Raw genomic sequence first — 22,788 nt, 5'->3', positions numbered from 1 at the left:
TGCCTCCAGAAGCGGTGAATGCGCCAACACTGGAAGTTTTTAAGAAGAAACTGGACAGCCATTTGTCCGAAATGGTATAGGGTTTCCTGCCTGAGCAGGGGGTTGGACTAGATGACCTCCAAGGTCCCTTCCAACTTTATCATCATCATCATCATCATCATTATTGATCATCGCACAGTCAGCCAGAGGTTCAGACTAGATTTGGCATTTTGTCTACCTATCGAGTCCTTACCCAGGACCTGGGATAGGCAGATGTGGATGTTTGATGGTATTACAGATATCGTCGCAGGATGGAAGCAGTTCCTAGTAAGGCCGCCTTTTGCAATTGACTAATGGCAAATTTGTCAATGCCAATGGTGTTCAAGTGGTGCTCCAGTTGTTTTGGGATTGCACCCAAGGCGCCTATGACTATTGGTACTACGCTTGCTTGCTTTTGCCACAGTCTTTCTATTTCTATTTGTAGGTCTTTGTATTTTGTTATCTTCTCCAATTCTTTCTCGTCTATTCTTCTGTCTCCAGGCACTGCCACGTCCACTATCCAGACTTTTTTGCCTTTCTTATCAACAATTGTTAAGTCTGGGGTGTTATGTTGCAGGTGCTTGTCTGTTTGAATTCTGAAGTCCCAGAGCAGTTTAATTTTATCATTTTCTGTGACTTTCTCTATTTTATGATCCCACCAGTTTTTGCTTACAGGCAAATGAGCCCTTCATCCATTCATTGATAGACTTTATCTACCAAGGCAAATAGGTGGGCGTGGAATGCTACAAGTACATCAGATGCTGAAGAAGAAAAAATGGCTTTGGAAGAATATCTGAAGAACAATGATGAAGATGCACTGAAATTAGTATATCAGGAAGGCTTACTGACTACTGGAGAGACCAAACTGGCCTACAAGAAAGACCAAATAAAGAACAGAATAGAGACATGGGAAGACAAAGGACTATATGGCCAATACATTAAAAAAAATAGCTGGGAAAGCAGATATTAACAAGACCTGGCAATGGCTAAAAGCAGGAAAATTGAAGAAAGAGACCGAGGGACTAATTCTGGCTGCACAAGACCAAGCCTTAAGGACAAATGCATATAAAGTCAAAATTGAGAAGACAGCAACAGAAAGTAAGTGCCACCTATGCAAAGGCGCTGAAGAAACAATGGACCTTCTTCTTCTTCTTCTTCTTCTTCTTATTATTATTATTATTATTATTATTATTATTATTATTATTATTATTATTATCATCATCATCATCATCATCATCATCATCATCATCATCATCATCATCTATCCCTTTGCATGCTAGGTTCATCACGTTATAAATACTGATGAACTAGCTTCAGACCAAAGAGACTAGGAGAGTAGGCATAGTAAGATCAAAATTAGCTAGAGCTACTCAGAATGAAAACTGACATTAGGAGTCCACAGTTGATATTCAAACTAATTTGCCAGGCAGGAAAACTATTTGTATACCCAAAAGATCAGTAAATGCCTCATTTTTTTCATCGGCATTTACAAATAAAATTTTCTCTCAGAATTCCAAGAAATTGAAATTCAAACCTTGCTCTTTGGAAGTTTGGCACTGGTCTGTGGTTTACACCTCCAATTTCAACACCACAATCAACACAACGACTATGATGCATAGGCTGACCACACTGGAAAAAAAAGCAAATATTAAAAAGAGAACAAGAATAGTTCTTCACTGTTTCATTTTAGTCCAATTACCATGTGCTTAGAATGTCACTTCTAAATTATTAATCAAGGTTGACTTAATTGGCTGAGAAAATGTTGCCTTAAGAAATATATAATATTGAGGAAATATACATACATACATACATACATACATACATACATATATCCCTCCCTCCCTCTTTCCATTTCTTACCTCTCCAATAACACAGGGGTGACCATTTGGACATGCTAGTTGAATAAAGAAAAGCAAAAAGTAAATCAGTACAATGCTGTCAAGGATTCTAAATTATTCTCAGGATTCATCATTATAATGATGAATCTAACTTCAAAAAGCTAATGACATTGTAAAAAAATAGATAAAACAAAGGAAAAAAAAGACATTCAACATGCAAATAACATGTCATATTTTCCTTAATTAAATACCAGAAAGATTGCTGTGAAATCCTTAAGATTATTATTTTTTTAATTTTGGTTTTTACTTTTAACTTGTACCTTTTATCTTTGTACTTGAGTCTTTTTAATCTATTCTTTTATTTGTGTGTGTTTATTGTTTTATTATGACTCACAGTCTCTTAGGTGAGACAGGCATTATAGAACTTAAATAAACATTGAAGAGTTTAACTTTTGAATCTTCAAGAACAGCAATATCGTATGAAACAGAAGTAAATATGAAAGCTGCATTAGCATTTATTTCTTAGAAAATAATGGGAGAACTATTCAGGGGAAAATGTATACACCTGTGCTGTAGAAACTTTTCTACTTTTCTTCAACTAAAACTGCATCTGAGCCAAACAACACTTTAACATCCAATTCTACTGTATTGTCTGATGAAAACTCCTTTTAAAAATAAATTTTGCTGGCTGCTTTCAGAGATGGACTGAGCAATTTTGCAGATCATCACTGTATCTGTTACATGGCATGATGTATGATCAGAAAACAGTGATGCTTTTACTTTCTTGTTGCATGTAACTCCTAGGGCAGGATTATTTGTAAACTTCTTTACAAATATTTCCCATTTCTGTAAGTCATAGTCTGTGAGCTTCTTTAAACTATCACAAATTGACATCCCTGATCTCACGACAAATGGTTTAAATTGACAGGTAGAACAATATGGGCACCAATGAATTTACACCTTCATTTCCTCTACAAAATGCCATGCTCTTAACCTCTTGTCATTGTGTATAAATCTCTCCTTGGTTCATAAAGAAGCTAGAAACCAGAGCTAGACTTGGTAATGTCAGTTGGTATAGAAGAAAGGAAAAGGCTGCCCTGTATATATATTCATAAAAAGGAAGGGTGTAAGGGAGAGGGAAATCCTACATAGAGACATTTGTGATGGAGATAAGGATTGAGTGTGAAAAGAGAACAGTTGGTTTCAACAGAGTGTGTGTTTTGGAGCTCAATGACACCTTTATCTTGCATTCAGGTTTAATTTCCATTTTACATGCTTTAGCTTGCCCTTCTATGAAATGGTCAATAGTTCTCTCCTCCACCCCTCCACACCCACCCCTGCCACCAGCACACCAGACCTATATTCTTATAGTCCAACAACGTTTTCTTAAATATCATCATGTAGGTCACAAGGCTAATCATTTGAGGACCATCACCAAAATGGACATTATTTGTATCCCTATGACTTATGAAAATATGTCCCTGGTTGTAGCCAAGTTTATTCAGATCTATATTCTGGATATGTCTGTTATGACTTTCCCATCATATACTCCAAAGGTTGATACTCACTATACCAATGGACCCTTCCCATTGATTTCCACTGCACAGCTTGAGCCAACATGTCTTCTGGCATGGTTGGCAGAAAAGCATTCTGGTAAAAGGATAGATGGAAAATTGAATCATGATATTAAATAATACACAGTGATTATTTCTGACTGATTTAACTGCTCCAAAGTCATTTTTTCATATAATTAAAAAGTAAACATTGAGAATTATCTCGAAATTGTAAAGGTATAAATAAACAAAAGGGGAAGCTAGGAAATAAGCTAGTTTGTTTGAGTCATGATGGCTCAGTGGTTAGAATGTAATATTGCAGGCTAATTCTGCTCACTGCCAGAGGTTCGATCCAGATTGGCTCAAGGTTGACTCAGCTTTCCATCCTTCCGAGGTCAGTAAAACGAGGACCCAGATTGTTGGGGGCAATAGGCTGACTCTGTAAACTGCCTAGAGAGGGCTGTAAAGCACTATGAAGAGGTATATAAGTGCTACTGTTATTGCCCATCACTACCTCTGAAGAATGTCTGAAAGGTTTAACTGGCATGTTATACAATTTATTAACTAGTAAAAGATTCTGCACTTCCATTGTGCAGAATCTTTCTATACCAAATGTTTCCTGAACATAATTTAAGCGGATGGTGTTTATATTTAATGCTATATTTAATGATCAATGTTTTTCAACCTTGGTGACTTTAAAATGGGTAGACTTCAGCTCCCAGAATTCTCCAGCCAGTTGAAGTCCACCCATCTTAAAGTCACTGAGATTAAGAAACACTGCTTTAAATGGCCTACAGTGTGGTTCTCTGAAGGACAGCCTCTCCCATGATGGATCCGTCCAGTTGTTAAAATATGTAAGAGAGGCTCTTGCCAGAGAACATTCCCAAGTTATGGAGGGTTGGATACCCACTCTCTCTGCCTCTAGAACTGCTTTCTCTAAGCCTTGATATCTTGCTCATTAATTTGAACATTGTTCATTTGTGTATTTTTTTAAAACCTGCATTACATATTATAGTAGTTGTTAATCTTACTGAATATTCAAGTTAACAAAGAGACAGGATGTATTTTTTTTTTTTTAAAAAAAAGGACTTTAAGTTAAAAAACTAACAGAAGTCCAGCATGAACTTCCTTACCAGCATGGTATTAGGTGAGAATGCCAGATTCCTTAGAGGTTGGAGGATTTGATTCTGGCCACAAAACAAAACAACTGCAGTGTGAACTGCCATTTCAATCACCATCGTGTTGTGGCCGAAAGACAGAGGGGGCAGGGTCAGCAAGGGGAGCTGATGAGACACAAGAGATTCTGCAAATGCCTTCAGTTCTGCAGATGGAAGAACCCTGGAGTTCCGGATGAATTCTTTAAGTATATCACATTGCTGAATAAAGGAGGAAAAAAAGGTAAATAAGATTTTCCCACAGGTTCAAAAGACTTAATCTGTGACATAACAATGATTAATTATTTACTTATTTACACATTCATTCATATAATATTATTGCGCTTTGTTACCAGCAGTTGTTTGCTGCCTGCTTTAGTGACTCTAGGAAAATTACAATATAGTAATACTAAGAGACCTCAGGACAGGTATGAATCCACTAACACAAAACACAAGTAGCAATACAGAAAACAGGCATATGGAAATCCTATCTAATTTATAGCAGGGGCGGGCAATTAATTTTCCCAAGGAGCCACATGAGAAACTGAGACTGTTGTGGAAGGCCACCACTGCCCTGCCCCCTGCCACCCATCCCCCTGCCACCACTGCCCTGACCCCTGACCCCCCAGCCCCCTGCCACCACTGCCCTGCCCTGCCCCCTGCCACCCAGCCGTCTGCTATCGATGCCACCACCACGGGCTGGACTGGGACTGCCCACGGGCCAGATGTGACCCATGAGCCTTAAAATGCCCAGGTCTGATTTATAGGTACAACCTTGTCACAAATTTTCCAAATAGAAACAGCTGAGAGAAACCACAACCCATTTGGGAAGTGCAAAATGTTTGACCATGAAATGATCTGAGCTCAAAACTGCTGCTATGAGTTTCCTGAGGAGAAAACACAGAACACTTGTTTTTGCGCACAACCAAACTATATTTAGTTCAGCCCAGTCATTTCTATGATTAGCAGGACCTTTCCATCTAAAATAGCCCTTATTTGCAGATCACAATGAAAACGAATTCACCTTCTGCTTAGGGTGAGCATTTGGGTCTCTGCATCTATACAGTGATGTGAGCTCTCTGAAGATAGTCAAAAGAAAATGAACTGCCGGTGCAGAGTTGGAGTCCTTATACGCCTGAAAGGAAAGATACAAATAGCCGAAACTATTAAAAAGAGAGAAGATAATCTGGAGTACAGTTTCCATCTTTGGCTGGTAACAGAATGATTAAGAGCACAGAATAAAACCAGAATTAATAAAACACAGCCTTACACTCCAAATTCCAAAGAGCTATTGAATCATAGTAGTTTAAATCCTCCTAAACTAACCTATAAGCAGCTAGACCAAGCTGTTTTGTGAAAGTTTTCTCACCAACTGTAAAGGGAAAACCAGGCAAGGGAATAGCACAGATTTGCATAAGAATCTCTATTCCAATCTGGCAGTCCAATTTATTCCACCAACTAGTGCAAGTAATTTGGACTGCATTATTTTTTATCTTTTTAAGTTTTTCTTTGTAAGCCGATCTGTCTTCCACATCAATTAAACATAATATACAAAGCATTCTACAAAATAAATCACTGATATCAGGTTAATTAGCATCAATGATCCTGATAACACCGAAGTGGATTAAAACTCAGATCCTTTGTACATATTTCTTATTCCCCACTGTGTTTTCCCCAGATTCTATTAATCAAAGCAGTTATGAATAATTAAGCACATTGATATGAAAAATGCCAGCAACTTTTTGAGAAGGAATGCCTCCAAGTCCCAGAAAATAAAATTAGGAAATGATTACAGTATAGTGCTTTGTTTGGAAAAATTCATACACACACACACACACACTCACCAAGAAAACAAAATAAGGTAATCTTGAATGACAGAGAGGATTAAGTAAATTGAGTAAATTTCCCTATGGCTGCCATGAGAATTAAATCCCAAAGGGGTTCACTGGCTCAAACAGGCTATGAGCTATTTCTGAAGGAAGAATAGTTTTTCATTTGTAAACAATTACAGCAAAACTTCCTTCCAAATTTTCAAACTGAGTATCTAACACTGTCTAGAAAAACTGAAGAAAAAATACCAGAATGCCATTTAGCTCTTGAAAAACAGTATCAACAAAAATCTCTCTTTTTTTGTCCAGCATAGCTAATAGAAACAGAAATGACTGGAGCATCTGAGAAATCCTCTAGTACTTTGTGCTTATTACCAAATCAGAGAAGGCCCCCTTCCTGCCAACCAAGAAGAGCTAAGCTGCTCAGAAAGAAAGAAGTTACCTTCAGGGTTGCTGCGATGACTTTTGTCTCCAATTTTATCAATGCTTCCCCCACAGCATTGCGTATGGCTTTGTAGTCTTTGCCACAAACCAGGAATCGATCAATGCAACCAGGTTGGAGCGTCTGAGGCCACAAACCACAACATTAAAAAAAAACCCTTAAAAGGCATACTGCATGTACTAATTCACTCACTCATTTAACTTGTCCCTACCTCAGTCAATGGGATTTTCAGACTTTCTTTAGAAAGTTGGACAATTGGAAGCTTCTGAAAGTTAAAACTTTATGTCATCCATAAAGCAAACAGGCATATGAATCCATTGGCCATTCAGAACTGCTTGATAGTTTAATCTTAGTTAGCTGCCTCTCCAGCCATTCTATTTTAATATTAATATCTCACAGCAAGACAAACTAATCAAGGTAAGCCAAACAAAGATCCTTTCAAAAAATTTCTTCTGACACCCATTCATTTATCTATTCAAAGCCATCTTTGGAAGAGGTGTGATGGCGCAATGCTTTGAATACAGCATTACAGTCTAACTCGGCATTCCACTGCCGGGAGTTTGATTCTAACCGGCTCAAAGTTGATTCAGCCTTCCATACTTCCGAGGTTGGTAAAATGAGGACCCAGATTGTTGGGGGGGGGGCAATATGCTGACTCTGTAGAGAGGGCTATAAAGTACTGTGAAGCTACTGCTATTCCAGAAGTACTTATAAGTTGTTAACAGAAATATATTGGAATTACCTGTTGCTCTTCAATTATTTCTGATGGAAATATCCAGTGATAGTGGTGGTTACTCAAAAGCTTCTGTGTGAATTCCAACCCGTACTGGCTAGTAAGCTTTCGCACAAGATAAATGTTATGCCAGTTATTCTGAATACAGTGGAAGACCTGCCTCACTTTTTCCAAGTAGATTTGCTTTTCTTTATCTTCACTATTGTCTGCAGAAAGAAGAAGAGTTGGTATTTAATTCCCAACTATACCACAGCAGTTCTAAAAAGATGGAGAACGTATCCTGCAAAGAAAATTTGTCTTGCAAAGTTTTGTATTTACAAAAAAAGACTTTTTTAAAAAAAAAATCCCCACTGAATAAGAACTTGCTTATGGGAGTTCTCTGGAAAGTTAGCATTTCCATGTGGCTACCATAATCCACTTGCCTGAAGTTTCGTGAAGTTCGAAGATCACCTCTGCAGCTCTATCCATGCATAGACGGAGGTTGGCAATTCCTTGCAAATACTCAATGGTAATTTTTTGGGAAACTGGATGGCGGCGGTTCCACTGATGAATATAATTTTCCAGAAAATACCCATCCTTTGCCAAGCAACGTATTTGGGTTTCTTTGGGGAAATTTTCTATTTTCTCACACAACGAATCCTGAAAATAAAAGAATATTTTCCAATTATTTTCCACATTATTTTATACCAGTTAAAGCTTCCAAATTAAGCAATTTTTAACTCTTCTGTATAAAAAAATATATATAAAAGAAAATGCTGGATCGAGAATTTAGACAGTTTACTGAGCTCCTCAGGGATGGCATATTCAAAGAACCTATCTGGAATATTTTCAACAAAATAATTAGGTCTGCACTCTGGGAGCAGGCAATAGAACAGTGGAGATAATGACCACCCCTAAGTTTAACTGTCTTCATATTAAGGCAGATGAAGGGGAAAATAGTATTCCAGTTTAAGGATGAGCATTGTTCCCTGGCTTGGTGGGTGCCTTAGGGGAATGGGTACGTTTTGGATCTAGTAGATTTACCAACTCCAATCTGCCCAAGCATGCCTCAAGCTTTACACTTTTGACTTAGGTGCAATCAAGGTTTCTGCACTTTTAACCAAAGTTTATGGGAGAAACTTTGTGTGCAGGCAAAACTGGAAACTGCCTCTGTCATGTGTTCACTGGAATGGCCTTAACTTAAAAGATTTCTTAAGTGAGAATTCCAGATGAAAGTGAAACATTCAGGAAAAAAAGAGCTACAGGGAGACCTGGTACTAAGAACTAAGATACATACATACAGTGCTCTTTTTGTAAAAAAAAAAAAAAAAAAAAAAAAAGTGCCGGAACACACACATGTCATACAACCCGCCTTGCCTACCCTACAAGGTTCCATCCAAAAAAGGTGCCAGAACTCCGTTCTATGACAAAAAAAGCCCTGCATACATACATCATTTGGTTTGTTAAAATCAGGAACGTGGTGACAATCTCCAGTTAGTAAAATTAATAAACTATGTTCATTTGCAATGATCTGCAACATGATTTAAGTTGATTTTAATAAAAGTTGGCACAATGTGGTCTATGAAAAGCTGCTTAACAATCCTAGATTCAGCAATTGATAACTTAGTGAATGTAAAACTAAACTGGAAAATGAGAAGCACTAACAAAGACACTGATTCACTTTACTTTTTAAATTTGCAATCATTTCCTCTAGATTTGTAAAAGTCAATTAAGTACCAAAGTTGACTACAATATAGCAGATTCTGATACAATAGCATAACAGCAGCATCTTAATCATGTCTTTGAGTTTGACCTAAACACAATGGACAATTTTTTGAGAAAATCAAAATGTACAGGAGCCAAAAAACATAGCAGAAATAAGATAACAACAGATTCTTTAGGAACAAATATCTTTTTCCTTTCCTTCTCTTTTTCCTTTAAGGAGAGCAGCACACACTTTTTTTTTCATGCAAATATAATACTCTTCCTCATCAACCTACTGTCCCACTGGCCACATTTCCCTCTAAAAGAAATCTGAAAAAGACAGTTACCTCAAAGCAACTGATGAATAGCATGTACAGCTCTATTTTATCTTCCTTGTCCATGATATGATTTGCTTCAACTTGTGATAAATGCTCTTGTACGTAGACTTTCACATCACTGAAGCTATGAAAAGAAAAACCTCCATTTATCCACAAATAATGTAGGGATTTTTTTAATTATTTTTAACGATTTTCAGGAAATAAAAAAGATATCCCCAGGGTCTTAAGGATGCATTTCTGCAGTTGTAGAAGGGAGCAGGGAGAAGAATCAATTAAGTTTTAAAAAATGATGTCTGAACCGTAATGAGGCTTATAACGAAAATAGTTCATGCAACAGAGATGCTGAAGTAGAATGTTCTGCCCCGATTTATGCATCCCAGCTGAAAATCTTACCTGTATTTCAGAAGTAATTTTAACACCACAGAACGGATTACAGGAGTTTTATCCACCACATCATCAAATGGGGACAAAGATTTGGTATGTAAGTTTTCAGGGCCTAAGGATATAACGCAAATCAGTCTGGAGAAACAGTACAATCTTTCCCTTTAGGTTAGAACAATCTCAACAGATGTTATGATCATACCTTTCAAAACTGACTTGTGCACAAACATCAGATTCAATAGCTCTTCAATCACAGATTTCTCTGGGGGATTATTGCCTTTGAAACACATTGTGGAAACCAGGTCTATGAAAAAATTGTTGCATAATTTACGGAACTGGGTGTTTTTCTTTATGGCAATGCTGTGGAGAAAATGGTAAGTTATTATTTATCTAGTAAATTACCAAGAAATGCAGAGCCAATGCAGCAACTGAATGTCCTCAGAAAAATTTATCTGCTGGATAAGAAGGACAAGGTTCACCTGTGCTCCTCAGATACTGTGGGATTGTAATCATCTGGTGGACTGACCAAGCAAAGTGGACAGATCATCTGTCCCGGCCCCAGCCACTGTTTGATACAATCGTAACAAAATACGTGATCACAAGGAAGGTTTACTGGATCTTTAGGATCGCCCAAACATATTGGGCATGACCTTAAACCAAACCTGTGAAATCAAGAGAGAAACATGTAAGTAGCAATATATACTTAATTACACAGTTCACAATGAAGTAGTAGCATAGATAAGCCCCGTTCTACCCTTCACATTTGTTTTTACTTATTTAGAGTATTTGTATGTTGCCCATTCCTAACATGGTCCAGGGCTGCCTCCAGAAATATAATAAGAGCAGCAAAATTACAATTAAAATGCCTTAGCAAATAACTTTGTTTTAAGCCCTAGCTTCAAAAGGAGGGGTTTGCTTTAACCTCAGTGTCAGTACCTTCCTCCATACAACTTCTCTCATAGGAAAAGTAGAGTTAATCACAGCTATCTAATGAATATATGCAAAGATTCACCAAGAGTGTTTCAGTGGTGACCTAAAAGTGTGAGGTGTACTGTCAGAGTAAGCAATCCTCAACTAAACTTGTTGTAAACCAAGTTCATTGTGATCAGCTTGCATTGGTACCACAAAGCCACCAACTAGAAAAAAAATATTTCAACTGGGAGGTTATGCCAGACCTTTGAGAGGTTGTGCTACATTGTGGTTTGGTTACAATTTCTGGACCATCTTTAAGGAAAGCCACAGACAAAGCACACTGTAATAATTTGATTTTGAAGTTACCAGCATATGAGTCACCATAAATTGATCTTTTCCCTCCATGTAATGATGCAACTGATTCATAGGCAAAGCTAAAAAGAGTCCTCCCTATCACTTATGCTTCATGGCTGTTAAAGAATAGGAACTACAGACTTCCGTTCCAGTTCGTGGCGTCTCTAGTCGTACGGGGAGATTCGTCTCCTTGTTGGCTAGCCTTCCTTCCGCCAGTAGACCCTTATGTGGGTCAAAAGTCGCCCTGGAGGGTGCGACTTCTGTCAAGGAGGCTCTGCTTGGCTGCTGAGGAGTGGCAGCTCCCTCAGCTGTCCGAGCCATCTCTGAGGGCTGGCAGAGATCGGCCAGTAAAATGGCCAATCACCCTGCTGCTTCAAACCGCAAGTCAAAGAACATCTAAGATGTAAGAGCCCCCTTGGTGAATCCGGGTGAGATTTTTCTTTGCTATTCTCTCTATTTTATTTTGTTTTTGCTACCTGAAAGAGCCTTGTTGGAATTATTTCCCTGGCTTGAAAAGGCAGCTTCTACATTCTTTGGGAAGAAAGGCATTCTATAAAAATAGAACAAAATTTTAAAGACTATATTTTACTTCTATATTTTTGGGGGTACAGAAATTTTTTTTTCTTTTCCTCTCTTTCTAAGAACTGTACTATCAGCCTATGCTGGAAGATTATTTCTTTTTCACATTATACTTTAAAAGATAGAAAAAAGGAAATGATGTCTGGAAAAGACCTTTTTTAATATACTGAGGACATCCAGTGGCAAAAATTTAATACTGTAACTTCTGGTTACTTTTGAAGATGGAACAGACCTGACCTTCAAAATAATTTTGAAGAGAAAAGATAAGCTGTGCAGCTGTGGGAACTGTGGGGGTGGATATTGCTTAAATTATATCAAATATCATGCCTCATCTTCATGGTGGGTGTCAGTTTGCTTCATGTATGGATTGGAGGGGTTTAAAGTGGCTAATGATGCAGTTGTGATCTGGCTTCTGGTTTGTGGTCGTGCCTTATCATCGGTGTGGCTTTGGGTTTGCTTTTTGCGTGGATGTGTGGTAGTGACATCCTGTGTGGTTTTTGTGAGTGTGGGTCTGGTGTCATTTTTTGTGTTAGGGAGTCGTTTGTCAATAAGGGCGGGTTTCCAAATGGCTGGTAGGCGGGAGGTATCATCTCGTTTGTTCATGCTTTGTGGGCGTTTTTCTATCTCGATGGCTTCTCTGATTATTCTGTTATTAAAATGTTCAGTTTTGGCGATAGTTCTGGTATTTTTAAAATCAATTTCATGTCCTGTGGCTTTAAGGTGTTGGACCAGGGAAGATGTTGGTTCCTCTTTTTTGACTGAGTTCTTATATACACATACATACACACACACACACACACACATACATACATACAAGGGTGATTTTTAGAACAGATATTTTAAATAGGTTAAGAATGTACTTTTTGGAATAACAGATTTATTTTGATGAAAATTATGTATTGGAATTGAAAAAATGGGTTTTTTTTAGATTGGGATGGTTTTAATAATTAATGGAGTGATTTAAATTAGTTAAATGATCTTTTTGTACAATAACATAAATGTGATAAGGTATGATAATTAATTGGATGAAATTTGAAGTTTGTGCAATGAATTGAAATGAATTAAGGTTTAACATTATTTTTTAATTAAGACAGCTATTGTGTAGTGGAAGAAGAAATAAATGAGATTGGTGATAAAAGGAGGGATGAGAGAGATTAAGAACTAGAATACATCTGGAAGGGATACCTGAATTGATAAGATTTGTCTGGCATGATCTGTTTTTGACAAACCCATGTTGGCTTTTAGTAATGAGTGTTTGCCTCTAGGTGTTTGCCGATTCGTTGTTTGATTATCTTTTCCAGAATATTCCCAGGTATTGAGGTCAGGCTGATAGGTCTGTAATTTCCTGGGTCCATTTTTTTTCCTTTTTTTGAAGATAGGAACTACATCAGCTCTTTTCCAGTCCTCTGGTAGTTCCCCAGTGCTCCATGATCTTTGAAAAATATAGTTCAATGGTTCTGAGATCATATCTGCCAGTTCCTTGAGAACCCTGGGTTGTAATCCATCTGGTCCTGGTGATTTGAGCTCATCTAGGCTGGACAGGTGCTCACTTACTGCTTTCTTGCCCATCTTAACTTGCGTTTCTATTTTGTTTTTTATGGCACTATTTTTGATAGGTTGGTCTGTTTTTTCCCTTTGTTTAAAGACAGACGCAAAAAATGAGTTAAATAGTTCTGCTTTCTCCCTGTTGCTTGTCACCTTCTTGCCACTTTCACTCACTAATGGACCAATCATTTCCTTCACTTTTTTCTTGTTTTTTACATGTTGTAAGAAGCTTTTTTTGTTATTTTTGACTTTGGTCGCAAGCCTTAGTTCATTGTGAGCTTTAGATTTCCTTACTTCATCTTTGCAGGCTCGGGCTATTTACTTTCTAGGCAAGAATTTTATTTCAAAATATACCTTCTTTTCTCTACTATTGACCTCTGAACAACTTGTAAATGCTGCCACTGTATGCCAGTCCACTGTATTATAGCCTGGTTTTTTAAATTAGTTTAGGACTAACATGGTGATGAATGTTGAAATAGGTTTGATGTTGATGTATATTCTGAACTTATGTCTGTGACCTTGTATAAGCATTGCTTCCATTGCTTTTTTTCCACTCTCATGGGGAAGGAAGAGATAGAGTAGAAGAAGAAAACACAAATCTATAAAAGCAGAAAGGGGTCATTCATTCGTAAGGGCTCCTATCTCTGCTGCCTCTATCTACAAAGAGAGTTTTGGGAGCCAGGTTGAGTTACTATAGGTCTTGACCTTTTTGTTAAATGCCATGTTGAGGTTCAACAGAAATGAAAACATTTGTGATATTTTTGAAGCCTTCCTTACAATACGGATCATTCAATTCCTAAAGCATTACCTGCAAAATGATTGACTGGCATCTTCCTTGCACTGACATAGCATTCTCATCACTGCACTGAATGTTCTCATAGTTTTGAGGTCAGAATCCCACTGAAAACACTGGGAGAGGAAAGTGGGGAGAGAAATGCCATCATTACAATTTGCAAAAGTGGAAGTGTAGGACCAACATGTTTTCTCACTTACCATTTTAAAAATATTTAAAATGCTTAAATATCAAATCTTTTAGAAACACTGTTTTAATTTTAAATTAGTAAGGAGAAAAAAACAAGAGGATAAAAGATAAAAAAACTGATTACAAAAACTGGTTTTCAAATTGAGAAAAAAGCAAAATAACTGCATATTAAAATGACTTATAAACTGTACATTATTTTAAAATAATTAGAATAAAATTAAACTGAATAATAACTTTATTGTCACTTTAAACGTACACTAATCGGCATACATTAAAATGAGATTTTGCTTCATACAGCTTTCAAAGGGTAACCACCTCCAATATACGCTACATAAACATGACAAAAAAATAATAATAAGCATATACCCACATACAAACACATATATGACCCAGAGAAACAACAAAGTCTAGTTTGGATGTATACATATATATGGTGAGAAAAACAAATATTGCGAGTTTACCAGACAGATGGCGTAGGGAACAAAGCTGTTACAGAATCTGGTGGTTTTGCTATAAATACTTCAAAACCTCCTCCCAGAGGGGAGCAACAGAAAGATAACCATGAAGTGGGTGTGTGGGGTCTCTAAACAATATTTCAAGCATTAAGTACATAGTGCTTTTAAGCAGTGTCCTGCATAATGAGAAACGAGCTTCCTATAATCTTCTCGGCTGTCCTTACCACTCTCTGTATGGACCTTCTATCTGAGGCACTGCTACCACCAAACCAAACAGTGATGCAGTTTGTTAAAACGCTCTCAATTGTGCCTCTGTAAAAAGTGGCCAGGACAGAAGGAGAAATTATGTTAAGATGTGGAATGAAATTAAGAAAGACTTGTTAAAAATGAGAAAAGTTACAATTATCATTGTTTGGAGAAGTTTTGAGGTAAAGATGAATGTACTTTAGAATGATGTTTTTATTTCAAACAATTATTTTGAAAAATGATTTGCCTCTTAAGCAATGATAAAAAAGATGTATCTAGATTTACATGGCATAATAAAAAAAACCAAGAGCTGAATATAAAATTATTCAAGATCCAAAGGAAAGAGGAGGATTAAGATTATTGATTTTAAATTGTATTTTGTAGCCTGCTGTTTGGTTTTGATGAAAAAGTGGGTGTTGTTGAAAAATAAGAGAATGTTAGAATTAGAGTAACATAATCAGAGGTTTGATTGGCATGGCTTTTTATGTTAAACTTTTAGTTTAAGTTAAAGTAAATGTAAATTTTAAAAATAATTATGTGAAAATATGGAATAAATACAAGCCCAGGTTGTGCCTGAAAATATCTTTATTGGTCTCAGCACAGGAAACATTTTAAAAAAATGAAACAAGAGGCAAAGAAAAATGGTTAAGTATCAAGATCTATTAATATAGGAACATGGAGAATTCAAGATAAAAGTCAAAACAACAATTGACTATAGAGGGATATAGATAATTATCAAAGGAGTATGAAGGCACTTCAAATCAATATTGGGGATGTGAAATACATGAAGGGACATTTTACTATGCCTTCTGAACTTGTGAAAAAGCTAGAAAATTTTGGATTCAAATACATGCAATGATAGAAAGAATTTTAAATATTAATACTAAAAAACCAGATCTCTTTTTACTGGGATTTACTGGTAAGACAACTAGAAAAGACTCATGGGTGATTTTATACATGGAAACTGCAGCAAGATTACTATATCACCTATAATGGAGGGACACCAAAATACCCACAACAGATTGGAATAGATTGAGAAGATGGCAGAATTGTCAGAAACTGTCCCATGTGGTTAAACAATTATTTTTATAAAAGACTGGAAAACTTTTGTGGACTTTTTGCTGAAAATAGAAAAGAGCAAAGTGGTGATTTATGGGTAGGATGACTGAAAAAAGATTAAGAGAGGACCGAAGGAATATCAAAGAGGGAGGAGGAATAATGTTGGAAAGAAGGCCGGAAGTCACTTTTTTTCTGATTATTTCTTTACATTTTCTTTCTGTTTAGCTCTTTGTACTTTTTCTTTTCCCTTTCTTTTTACTTTACATTTTTATTTTGCTTATGTCAATATTCTTTATAAAAATAATAAAGTATTGTTTTAATTTTAAAAGGTAATGAAAGCTAACACACTGTAAAGCATCTGCTTCAATACTCGTTTTTATTTCTAAAGATGTTTTTGTGATCCAAGGAGATTTCAAAGGTATTCTGAGAAAACAAGATATTGGATGGTAACAATCCAATCCTTGTTTAGATAAGCAGAGAATATCCTGGGAATTTAAGAGGTGTGGTGAGGAACAGCTTCATCAGTTTGCCATCTAATAAATGGGTATTTTATGATGGGCCAAGGTCATAAAATATAATAATGCCCATAATGTAACTCTCAAAATTCCACTGAATGAACTGATCCCAAAACTACACTTATTTTTTTCCTCCAAAACAAATGGCACATTCCTTAGTATAGATCCCCTGATCAGAATATATTTAACTCTTCAACTACAAATAAGAAATACCTACTATATAACAGAGTGAAATGAAATACACAATGAAGTCATCCCAGTTAGAAATATGTACAACTTTATGGAAGTAAAATTCAGCAAATGAAGATCGCGAGGAGGAGGAAGAGGAAGCAACAGCTTACAAAAAAAAAAAAGTGGGGGGCCACTCCTATTCCCTACAATTGAACAAAGTATAGCTTCTGAGGTTGACATATAGTAATTAACCTAAATGTTTAAATAGAGAAGACTGTACACCCTTTCCTCACTTAGCAACCACAGTTCAGCCCTTAAATTGGAAACAAAATGATCACTAAGAGAACATATGACAGAGAGAAATGGAAAAGACACTGTAAAGATTCCTGGTTGCTGCCATCTTTTTCAGAGAAAGTTCTCTCATACAGTGTCTTGTGGCTGACCTGGTAATTTACTCATTTTCCTTTTCTTTTCCCTCCACGCAGAGCAGAGGTTTGTTTTTCTCCAAAGCCTTCTCCAGAAAGTGCTAATCACAAATTAACAAGCCCAGGTCTTAATTAAGTTGATTGGAACCCTCCTGTCGGATGACTCTGCTGCCTGAATCTGACCAGATCAGTTTCACAGCTTTGGTTGCCAGGCATAGGAAATTTGGTCACAAATGCACGATTGGTTAGAAAAAATGATTTTTTAAAATTAATAAGGAGTGCTTATATTGTTGACAACCAACTAAATAAATGAACGCTTAAAGTAATATTTCCAATCAGGTAAAGCTATCATTCTCACCTTGTTAAGTTTCACGATATACTTCTTCACCAGCTCCTTCAGTTCTGGAATCAGAGTTTCTGCTCCAAGTAGCACATGCTCCACAAAGAGGGACACTGAGAACACCCTATTCTATTGGCTCCTATTGGGAAAAAACCCCTAATTTATTAAAAAAGAAAAAAAGCATACTATCAAAAAACTAAACTGAAAAATTTAAATGGACTCTAACTATATAATAAAGAGATCAGTACTGCCTTTTATGGAAGCAAATAAACCTATGAATTCACTTGCAAGCCCGAATGCAAGTAGAAACAAAAGGTTACTTTGGGAATTAACAATTGACCCAGACCATCTTGAAAACTGGGGTTAAGATGTGATCAAGTGCAGCAGGGCAGAGGAGCAAATGCATCTGCTCTTGCCAAAAGAGCTTGAAGTACACATTAATCCTCTTGAACCAATCTAGCTTCAAAAAAATTACAATTGTCAAACATAGCATTCCACGCTTGCCACTTTGCAGGTTCAGATCCAACCTAGGTTAGGATTGAGACAACAGGAACTAAAGATGTTTAGAAAGCATGTAATCATCATAGGAAGTCAACTTATAAAGTTGGCTGGAAAAAAGTCAGCAACTTATCAACAATAGATAAGTTCAACAATAGTGAAATGATCTTACCACCATCAAAAGTAGAACCAAAACAACATTTTCTACCACCCTGAAATTTTACTTACTTGACCTCTTGAAGCATTTGGCTGCATTGGCTTCCACTGTCTCTGCTGCAATTTGCTGCACATACAAGTTCAATGGGCATTTGAAGGTCCTTCACCTGCTGGAGCCATGCACGAGATTTCCATGTCAGGACTGCTGAGGATAACATTTCAGTACAGGCCAGTGCAGCAAACACATCTAGCACCTATGGCAAACAGGCATAAAGAAGCCTCTTACCACACACGTGTAATGTAAGAACATACACTTCGTCCTACGGTGAGGACCGAGAATTACTTTAAGATGATCGAATCTAAGCATCCTTTGGTAAAGTAGACCAACTTGGATTTTGATGCTCTCACTGCCTCATTGTGTTTATGGTTTTATACACTGCTAAATAATCTGACAAGTATGGTGATATAAAAATCAAATACATAAATAGTTCCCTAAATAAATACAAGGAATTCTCATTTAGCAACTGCCTTGTTTAGCAACCTTTGTTTTATTTGTTTAATGAAAAGCTTTTGTTGTAATTTCATCACGATATATTGAGATCAGTTACCTATATCTTATTTCAATTTTATTTATGGGAGAGTAAGTATTATATATGAACACCTATAAAAGCAATTCTATTATTTGACCCCGCTTAGGAGATTCTCCCATGTATTCCCATTACAAAACAAATACAATCATTAGGAGTATATAGCCCATAAAAGCATTTTTGAAGACCTGCCTGGAGCTTCTTTTTTGCAGACAGATTCATTTCTCCTGATTAAGAACACAGAGAGAATACCACTTCCCCCACCCCACCCCAGGTGTCATGTTTTCCTATTAAGATTAAATGTTACAGCCCGCCCACCATTTGGCTGTGCAATGTGCAGCTTCTGTTCTTTTCTCTTTGTTCAAGGGTATGAAGCACTTCAGGGTACACAGCAAGAATCCGGGAAAAGTTCTGCAGACGACTCCTAAACTGATGATAACCAAGGTGGACCCAAGGAAGGGAGGGCACTCTTGTTCCTGCATCAGAAGAAGCGGTCTTCATTTCTTCCACGCATGACAAGAGGGCCACTTGCAACATCTGAAAATATACAGCAGCATATTGAAGGTGATTCTCCTCACAATCACCTGATGAATCGTAAGGATTTCAATAGTCTTTCCAATACATGGGACACATTTATCTGTGCATCATGTAGTGGTAATTAAGTGCTATGTCTACTCACTAACCAGCACCTATTACAGCACGCAGCTGTTGGGCATCACGAAGCAAGCTTTTGACTCCAATATCTAGCCATCTAGGATTGAAATACGCACATTTAGTTCCCTCTCTGAAGTCACACCCATTGCCAGGAGAATAAAGTCTCTGACATAGCAGTGAAAAAAGATGGCCTTCTCTTCCTCCGAGTAGCAAGCAATGTGTTGCCCCAGGGGTGTCTGCTCAAAGATGTCTAGAAACTTCTCTGCATGGGCTGGAAAACAAAATGGGATTTAAATTGTTTTGCATCTCCCCCAGAAATAAAGTCAACCAGTCCTCTTTAAAGCATAAAACAAATTTAGTATGAAAAATACAATTTTCTTGAATTTGTTTTTTACTTAATTTATCAAATTTTTATTCTGCCCATTAATCGGTTTACAAATTATAGGCGCTAATTTGAGCCAAATTTTCCCAAGTTTTTCAAACAAAGGGACCTCTTTTTAACTTCCCCTTGGTATTCTCACCTTCATTATTAGTAATATGTTGTGCATGAACCCGAAGATCTTCCAAATAATCTTTTATCTTCCAGCTGAAAGGCATCTTATTGCCAGCCCCTGTAGACACTTCCATGTAATTCTGCACCTGAATTGGTTTTGTTTGAGAGCTAAAGAAGATAAAGAAAGTTTAAAATGAACAGATGCTTTTTCAATACATTTTGAATGTATTAATGTAAAAAATAATCAAGCAAGGTATAATGAGATATATTTTAATTTAAGTATACATAAAAATTTGATCAGTTTAAAGACAGACACTGAATGGATTGATGATTATATGGTGGATGTATTTAATACACACCATTTTTTATATATGGAATAACAGAAATACCATCACGTAAAACAAATGTTTCAATTTGTTCTACTGAAACTCTGTTTACTCTACCTCACTCTTTTATCAAAATGTTGGCATTGCAGAGATTTTTTTCCTATCTTTTAGCTATATTCAACAGAGGTGTTAACCGTTGAGCCAATCTTTTTAATAAACCATGTTCACTGAAAAACAAGAATTGCATATCACTGGTATAGGTATATAACCACATTATTCCTTCATATTTATTTCAAAATCCATTTACTTCTCTCTGTGATCAACAAATCTGTTTCTTAACCTTGTCCCCATCTTCTTCCCATAGCTTACCTGCTCTGACCCATGACATAAGGGATGTCTAGAAGTTTTAGTTCATTGAAGATGAATAACCACAAGGCTTTCACACAATTTTTTGTTGTTGGTTCGACCAGCAAATCCAGATTATAATCTCTGTCCAAAATAGATATCATGTAGGCCAGAAATGGGGTCACCATACTCTGGATCCGTTTCCACAGCGTGCGTCTATATAAATCAAGAGAGGAAAAACACATTCTAAAGAAACCAAATGTCTTTTTTTTTGTTTCAGCTGATTTGTTTAACTTCCTAGTGTATTAAAGATACCTTAGAGAAAATTTTACAACCCCAGATGCATATTTTATTACTGAAAATAGATTAAAACTTCAATAAGAGACAAATTGCAATTAAACTAAATCTCCCAGAAGCTGCCATATTTGGAGTCAAGGCAGTTTTTCAACCTGAGCAACCAGTTAAAAAAAAACACCAGGTGGCTCCAGAGAGTACTTGATTAATATCTGAATGTAATACCTAATCTATACATTATACCTAAACATTCCTCCTTCCTGGAGGGCAGTAAGGTTGGAGTTTCATGTGGAGTCAGTAAATACAATACAAGGCATCACTGTGCAGAAGCCATGTTGTTACAGAGAGAGGGAATACAACAACAGGAATCATAGGAACAATGAGATGAATCACAGAGTAGCAATATGACAAATACAATACAGATGAATGATAGAGCTGCATATAAGGTAAACATAACACCCATAACATCTTTCCCTTTTCATATTAAGCAAACAACATTATGAAATTTTGCATGAGAACCAGTAAGAACACTTTCTATAGGTTGAGTCTGTTGGGTGGTTGCAACCGTCTGGCCTTCTTTGTACTAAGAGTTTCTCCAACCTCGCTGAGGTTGCTGAGCTCTTCTCACCACTTACTGGGAAGTTCTGCATTTGACTGCTGTCAGGTACAGTATACCGGCTCGCTCAGGACTGTTATTAGCATTGGTCTATGGCATCAGTACTGTGCATTCCTTATTGCCAGTGGGTAAATGTGGCCCAGGTGAGCCGTGTCTGTCCACTAGATATGGAGTCAGGCTGCTGAGCCACACGCAGATCCATATGATTGCGATGGTAGAGAGTTCCACATTAGATAGGAGCTTGGTGCCACCCGTTGTAAACAGATAACCATTTTCCAGTGACTTGTTCAATTTCCAGGCAGCAGTTTCATACGGTCACGTTCCCCAATATACAATTCTGGCAAATCTCTGGCTGATTTGTCATATCTTGTCTTGAATACTTGTCTCTTAAGCTGTATCTTTTCTAGGACACCTTGTATCACAAAGGGCTCAGATACTGAAATAATACGTCCTTCAGCTTCATACTTATCCAGTTGCACTTTTACCAGTGGCTTAATGGCTATTGGCATATTACATTGTACTGGTGAAATGGCAAGATCAAGGTCAACATGTACCTCTCCTGGAACAGATACTATGGGGCCCTCAAACACCTTATTGTAGACTTGGAAAATTTGCTGTTTTGTCAGTGGACTCGCCAAGGATTTTGAGGGGTGAATTTCAGCATTGTGTAACTCAGCCGACATGGTGAACTGCATCAAACCCAGATGCTCAGATGTTGATCCAGACAATTGTGGTTTCTGATCGGCTTCCACAATCTCAAATTTAAATTTGTGGATACCCCCACATATGCTGAATTCTATTTGGAAAAATCCCAATAATTCCATTACTTCTCCTGAAGTTTGGTGCTACTAGGCTGAAGAGGTATCTCAGGTGCCAGTTTCATTTTGTCCTTTAAACTCATGACATCGTATGTTACACCCGAATCCAACAGGCAGGGCTAGATTATATTGTTGAATCTGAAATTTACGAACTATTTTTTGCCCTTAAGAGTTTACAGCACCAATGCATTCTTTTGTATAAACCACAGTGTGCGTCCTCAGGATCTGACATTTGCTCAATTGGATACAGCTTCCTCGCTTCCATTTTACTTGAGAGACACACTCGTGCAAAATGATTTGGCCTCCTACATGTTCTGCAGGTTTTCCCATATGTAAGAGACTGCTCTTTCTCTTTTACATGCACACTGCCACATTACTTGCATGATACTGGGTTGCTCCCAGCTCAGTTGTGTAAAATGTAGATGAATTTTGTGTTGACGCTTGTGCTC

The 22,788-nt window shown here is 37.1% G+C and overlaps 1 pseudogene; it reads right to left on the bottom strand.

The window, feature by feature from the left end:
• LOC120309126 overlaps positions 1 to 22,788 on the bottom strand; it is a 144,445-nt pseudogene that overhangs the window by 20,379 nt on the left and 101,278 nt on the right.

This window comes from Crotalus tigris, unplaced genomic scaffold (assembly GCF_016545835.1).
Source record: "Crotalus tigris isolate CLP2741 ecotype Arizona unplaced genomic scaffold, ASM1654583v1 scf7180000017551.9496454, whole genome shotgun sequence".
NCBI lineage: Eukaryota > Metazoa > Chordata > Lepidosauria > Squamata > Viperidae > Crotalus > Crotalus tigris.
Note: the sequence above shows the minus strand (reverse complement) of the source record. Positions and strands in the feature narration are given on the sequence as shown.